At 37.8% G+C, this 7454-nt stretch overlaps 1 long non-coding RNA gene across 1 annotated transcript; it reads left to right on the forward strand.

Moving 5' to 3' along the window:
* Positions 1-1779: 1779 nt before the first annotated feature.
* On the forward strand, positions 1780-2071 carry LOC134202866 (uncharacterized). The gene is made up of 3 exons (XR_009977363.1): positions 1780-1822; positions 1887-1964; positions 2025-2071. It is a non-coding gene; the product is annotated as an uncharacterized LOC134202866 (long non-coding RNA).
* Positions 2072-7454: the final 5383 nt, after the last annotated feature.

A 7454-nucleotide genomic window follows, 5' to 3' on the forward strand; every position in this document is an offset into this window, starting at 1 on the left:
AAATGAAAATAAAAATTACAATTTACGTTAATTGAGCAACATTAATTACCTTCATGTTCCTAGTCTTCGAGTAATTAAAGCGATATGCTTCCAACTCACAAAGTTCATAAACTTTTGCCAAGGCAATGAGAAAGAGACCATAAATATCCGTTAGCGCCGCCATTCAGTTTGCACTCCGGTGTTGGATAAAAAAATCACGAAATTTTCCTCATCCTCAAAAGTGCAGTCAGTTGCCGTGCCGACAGGAAGCGGCTGCTTCCCGCACCGCACCGAGAACCCACTGAAATGATTTATGTACCCTAATAAAACTAATAATCGTTTCGCAGAAACTTTTCATTCAATTTCAAACACTTGCTCACTGTTGGTGTTGTTTGTTGCGGCTGCCGCCGGTCGTCATACTGTTCTGTAGTTACTTGTTACTTGCTCGTGCACTTTTAACCAACTTCCAACTAGTCCTTTGAACTATCTAATAACTTGCAAGTCTGTTACGCCGCCATAGTTCACAGCAATCTTAAAAGTTTGTTGAAGTAAACGCAAAATAAAAAACTCTGATTAATCCACCAAGCGGTGTTGGTGCCTTTCTCAAAAAAAAAATACTAAAAAATATGAGTGAGTGTTTTTAGCGTGTTTTGTGCATAGAAAATAGTATTTTGGCCATAACTTCTGATCCCATAGTCCAATATGGCCAATTTTCAATAGCGAACAATGAGACAGGATTCTCAGTCGAATGGAACTTGTTGCGAGTAATTCGGCCAATGCTAAGTTTCAAAAAATGTGTCTACAAAATTTTGTACACATACACACATACACACATACACACACATACATACATACACTCCGAGCCTTCTATCAAAAGTTTGATTTTAGAGTGATCATATAGCCTTTACGTATACACTCTTTTCTTCCCTTCTTAGCCGTGCGGTAAAACGCGCGGCTACAAAGCAAGACCATGCTGAGGGTGGCTGGGTTCGATTCGGATTGGAAATTGTCTCGACTTCCCTGGGCATAAAAGTATCATCGAGCTAGCTTCACGAATGCAAAAATGGTAATCTGGTTTAGAAACCTCGCAGTTAATAACTGTGGAAGTGCTTAATGAACACTAAGCTGCGAGGCGGCTCTGTCCCAGTGTGGGGATGTAATGCCAATAAGGATAAGAAGAAGAAGAAGAAGAAGAACAATCTTTTCTTACTCGTGAAGCAAGTATTTCCAACACTGGTTTTGACGAAATTTAATTTTTGTAGCCAGATGAATTTGCAGATGAATTTTGCATGGAATTTCCAAGAGAATTCCTGAAGAAAAAAAAACGGGAACAATTTTCCGGGAGAGTTCTTGCAGGAAAGTATCAAGGGCTTCCACGTGAGTTTCTGAAGAAATTCTATGAAAATTTCTGGAAAGACCTCGAAGTAATTAATGGAGAAATCTTGTTGGAATTTCTGGAGTAACTCCAGAGAGAATGCGCGGAGGAGTTTGTAACCGATGGTTTCAAAATTATCGCATTGGCTCCACCAAATGCGGGAATTTGGGCGACCTCCTTTATACGCCACTGGTCTAATGGAATAGGTGCTGCCATCTATGTCTGAGGTCGCGGGAGTTCATTTTCGAAACAAATTTAAGGTAAACCGTATATGGGAATTTCAGTTCATAAAATCAATATGGTTCTCGATATGGACACTAGAGGGCTGTCAAAATCATTATTCAATACGAATGAATTACCAATACTTATTAAATATAGACTTCTTGCTAGCATGATTGAACTAATTCTTTCTTTCTGGCTCAAGACTTCAAGAAAGTTAGAAGTGCGCGGCGCGTGTTAAAAGTCGAGGTAGTGAAAATTGTATAAAAAGCATGTGTGATTTTTGAGTAATTCTTGTTTCTAATTCTTTTAGTTATAGTTATTCCTTAAAAGCTAATTGTTAAAAAGCTTAAAATAAAGTGTTAGTAGTGCAGTTAGTAAATTATTAAAGGTAAAGAAATGTTAATAGTGTTAGAGAAACTTAACCTAAAAATAAATGTACTATATACAGGGTGCTGTGTGGCTAATAAAAGCGGTTCGCATTCCAAGGGAATTGCGTGCCACTGAACCTAGTGGAAAAAGGTAAATGGATCAAAATGATTGTAAAAGTCGTCGAATGAAATCTTATCAGGTCACTAATATCAACCTGAACAGGCCTAACGAGGCCTTTTTCCATTTGTTTAGGCCAGTCGTCTGGATTTCCGGGAAAAACTGGTCCCAAACACCCAACTTGCATCTATTTGGAATTTTCCAGAACAAATCAAATCCCTGAGCCAGAAATCTGCCCTGCTGGTACTCCTTTGGGGTAAATAGCAGAAGAGGGATCCTCGACATCACCATTGTCCAACCACGTTTCTCGGACTTTTGTTAGACCATTCGGATCCGGAGTTCGACGCCATTGTTGGAGACGCCATCTTGAATCGACAGGCCGAATCAATCGCTGGAATATCTTGGAAGTGAATCGGGCCCGGCGATAATAGACCCGGTCTTCCCCCACGTAGCGAAAGAGGAAATAATTGCTGCGCTTCCCACCAGAGGTTCTCCACCGTCGCTCCACCATCAAGTCGGTTAATTGGTCAATCACTATTGGTTCATTCGGGCGATTTTTAATGTGTAGCAGATCGATCCAGAGATTCCCCACCATCACCGTAAGTTAGCCACCGATCCACAGCATCCAGATAAACCGTAAGTCGCGCTGGTATTATTAATTAAACCTAAATTTTGTGCAATAGGCAGTTACGTAAATCGTGATCACGAGGTTAGGCAAATCTAGCTAGGTACCCAAAAGTAAGCTAAATAAATAGCATGATGTTTGTACAACAATCGTTTTACCTAAAACCACCTAGCTTTCTATTAGGAAAAGAAATTTGATGATCTTAGAAATCACATTATTTAATTAATATCGCCCTATATTCGATGCAAACTTTTTAAAACAAAAGTTTCCCACCCCTCGTTTTCTGAAATCTTTCAGAGGGTAGAAAAGGTAAGATCGAGCTAGCAAGTTGGTTTCAACCCTGGTAAATGAACCTCGAGAGTTCATCTAAAATTATGTTGTGATTATGCTGACTCTTCCCTGTATCGAAATGTAAACAATTCGCATAAAACGACCCTGGGAGTTTCCGATTCACATTTGAATCCAGGAACGTTACTAAGGAGTTATAAGTTTACATGGGATTTTCTGAATGATTTTCTTGTGGAAGTTCTGAGAAAGGGGATATGGAAATTTCTAAGAGAATTCCTAAGTGAATTGCTGAAGAAATTACACAGAAAATAAGGAACATCCAGATAAATTCCGGAAAACTTGTAATACACGAAATTGATTCACGCTGACTCACGCCGCCGCTAATCACCACCACTGCCATTGGGTGAAAATGATCTATCACGCCTCACCGTCGATAAAATTTCAATCCGCGCGCAGGTCTTGATAGAATATTGAGTTAAATCATGTATGGAATTTACGACCAAACTACTAAGGTATCCCAGGAAGAACCCTTGGGAGGAACTGTTGTTCCAGGATAAGCTTCTTCGGAAATCCCAGTAAAACGTTTCAGAGGAAATTTTCGACCAAAATTTTTCCTCATTTTAGTAACGCTGCTAATTTGTTTCTCAAGAAAAAAATTGCTGGTGGGGATTCTCATCGATTTGTTTTCGGCGAAAACAAATCGATGAGAATCCCCACCAGCAATTTCGTGGAGATTGATCCATTGTAGACAAGAAGAAAATTGTGGAACTAAACTTAATGTAAACTTAATTAAACAGTAAAATATCTTGCCGAAAATTCAGTTTTATAAATCACCAATGTTCACCATTCACTCCTCGGGGAAATATTTTCTGGTCTATCAGATGAACTAATGCTTGGGGAAGGGTTCTAGAACTGGAACTAATTTCCTTGATAGATAAAATAATTCATAAACATAATAATTCATAAACATAATAATTCATAAACATAACAATTAAGTGGATAGCTAATCTGCTTTCTAAGAAAATCACACCCATAAAATTTCAATTATTGCTGATAACACTCTTATGCCCGTGACAAACTCACGCGAGTGCGTGTGCGAATGCGTCCAAGACAAAAGAATTCCTCTTGCTGATATTCTGCTTTATGAGGGCTTAGACGCGCTCCGCATCGCTCTGCTGTTTCAGATGTTTCTTCAATTGTTCAAAATGATAGTATAATATGTGTTACGTAAGACTGGCAAACATTTATGACACGCTGCCTTTTTCAAAGTTTTGCTACTAAATTCGTTATAACCTCACGATGGTGTTTATTACGTAACATATGAAGGACCCCGCATGTGCCATGATCAAAGCATATTCAAATTTTTACTAAAATCGTACAGAAAATTGAACGAAAAAAAAAATTTTTTTTATGTACGTACTATCGAGGTAAAATGTACGTACAATCGAGGATACGTACTATCGAGGGTACGCACTATCGAGGGTACGTACTATCGAGGTATGCCTGTACTTAGTATACGAGAAAGGCAAGAAATCATGCAGCCGGAAGTAGAAAAGGAGTGGAAAATAGTTTAAGTAAACATGAAAAGAAAAAGGTGTTCAAACCGAGAGACAAAAATAAATCAAGTTCAATCACGCGTGCGTGCGATTGTATGGCTCGTTTCTAAATCTCTTCTCTATATACATAAAAATGAATTTCTGTCTGTCTGACCCTTATGGACTCAGAAACTACTGAACCGATTGGCGTGAAAATTTGTATGCAAAGATTTTTGGGGCCGGGGAAGGTTCTTGAAAAGATTCGAGACCCCTCCCACCTTTGGAAAAAGGGGCTCCCATACAAATGAAACACCAATTTCTTCATAACTCGAGAACTAATCATAGAATTAATCAATTTTCGGCGAAACGAAGTTCGTTGGGTCTGCTAGTATTTAATAAATGTTGAAAGAGGAAAGAAATTCCAATAATAATCACGATGATGGGAAACATGAGTTAGCACTTAAGGTGATTATACAATCAAGTCATGTGGTGAATTTCAAATTCACCACACGGTTTTCTACTCATATTATCAAAAGTTCAAATCTAGCGTAACAATTTTCGTACAATGCTGAAATTAAAGTCGATTGTTTAGCATAAGTAAGCCAACGATCTACGGATGTTTTATCCCCATGGGCGTTGTGGTTCTCTCAATTCGTGCCCTTGAAAAATCAGAAGAAAAAGTACGTTGTTTCCAAGATGGCCGATTTGTGGCTTTGTTGTATAACCACCTTAAGGACTTGAAAATAGTTATGGCTGGGCTGGAATATCCATCTGGAGTCAAATTTCCGTCCGTTGAAAAACAAATAGAAACTTTTTCTTTAGCTCCATCGTATTAGTAACAACATTAGAAGGTTTCATCAATTGATTTTTGAATCTTTCACTGGAACCGAAAACGTTGACCTGCCGGAACTAAGTTTGCTTTATACTGATTAGAAAAGTATGTTTAGGAGTCCGTTAAGTTGAATTTCTTTGTTTGGCATAATACTTATTAGTAGAAATCCATTTGTAGTTTACAGATACGCATTTCGACATCAATCTAAATTGTTTGCTAGTTGTATTTTCTTATCTAGACATTCAACAAGTGCAACAAGTACTTAAGACAATTTCCTCCTCGTACAAACTTTGAAATGAACATCCACACACATATACATACGACAACAGGTCTCATAGCTTATGTTTCTATATTTTGTCCGTTGAAGCATTCACATCAATAAACATCCAACTCTAGTAGCTGGTTTCTAATTCGTTTATCATAATCTATGACAGCGTAAAATGCCTTCCCGTCTCAAACAGAACAAACGACATATCATTTATATCCAATAATCCCATCATCGTATCAACAGATCTACATTGTGTGACACACATCTCCACTTGGCCTCCTACCAGCACGGTTGAACTTGAACTATTTTTCTCCATTAGTACATTTGATACGGATTACAGAGCATATGATTTACACAATTTTCAACTTCCGCACATTCAACAACCAAAGTTAATCGTACTGTTTAAGAAAGAGCTTACTGAAAGCAATAAACATGAGCTACAGTTAAACTAACAGTAGAGGAAACCGGAAGCTTTTTTTTAAAGATAGATGTTACGCGAGCAAAATATCTCCTCGTGCAAAAAAACGACAAATGTAGAAAGATATACTTGAAACAAGTTGTGTGTACCTATATCTATATAACGTGAAAGTTCAATGAAGAATGAAGTCTTCAAAGAACTGAAGAACTTTCAAAGAACTGAAGTCAGAATCCGTTCGTCTCTCCGAGAATTGTGTAGGTATTTGCTTGCATTGCGTTAAGCAAATCCGCAAGAGTTTCTCAGGTGTTGCGGTGAGCCAGCTTATAGGGCTGAAATCATCTCAAATAAAGATTAAAAAAAAAATTCTCAGGATGCACATAATTTAGGATTTAACGAGTTTTGAACACCAGCCGCAAAATTTATATATTTTTCCGCAGACAAAAATGACATAAGGGTATGACAAATGCATCCAGTACAAGGCAGAACTACTCTTGCGTCTTCCGTAGACAGTCGTAGGCCGACACGACATGAACGAGATAAGTCAGATCAAAACAATGATCATCAGATCAAAGTGCGAGATTCTATGGTCATTGTTGCTGAAAATGTTGCCAATCACAAAATTTCGTGGAGGTAAAATATCGCCTCTTCCCACGCCTACATATTTTCTCCGTGTAGGTAAAAACCTCCCTTCTTCTCGAAAGAAAGGAAACGATCATTCTCCCCAAAAGTTGTAAAAGATCAACGAATCTTAGAGGTAATCCGGAAAGGTCGATGCCCAAGTTTTAGCACATAAGGTCGTTGAGTGAGAGATTGCGGACAATATGATGCGTAGATTAGCCTACAATGAGTATTTAACGAAGACCTGTGCACCGGCCACATTAACGCCGGCGGCGGCGTGGCAGTCACTTTTTTTATTTATTTATTTATTTCGTCAACCGACGTAGACTAGTACAAATACATATACATGTTTTTTTTTCTTTTGTAATGCTATAGTAGATTATGAAATACAATAAAAAACATTAAAAAAAAAATTTTTTTTTGCCAAAGTTGTTTGTAATTATGAATTTAAATTGTTGAATTCCTTATGTTCGTGCTTTGAAAATATTTTTTTAATGTAATGCCGAGACATTGTTAAGTCAATAGCTTCGCAGTGTTGATTATAAACAGCCATCATTCGGTTAAGAGGTCCAAATTTGGCGTAATTTGTTCAGCGGTGGTTAGTGAAAAATAAAGTCCTATGTCGAAGTAGCCGAGAAGGTATGTAAAAATTTAATTTCGACAAAATTTCAGTTGAGTCAACACGTTGAGATACTATATCGTTAACAAATGAAACCGTTGCAAACTCTCAACGCTGTTTCAATGTTTGTATGTTTATCCCAAGTAACAATTAAGGTTGTATCAGAGTTTTATAGCGTTCTCCAAAACC

The sequence above is a fragment of the Armigeres subalbatus genome, unplaced genomic scaffold, assembly GCF_024139115.2.
Source record: "Armigeres subalbatus isolate Guangzhou_Male unplaced genomic scaffold, GZ_Asu_2 Contig149, whole genome shotgun sequence".
Classification (NCBI taxonomy): Eukaryota; Metazoa; Arthropoda; class Insecta; order Diptera; family Culicidae; genus Armigeres; species Armigeres subalbatus.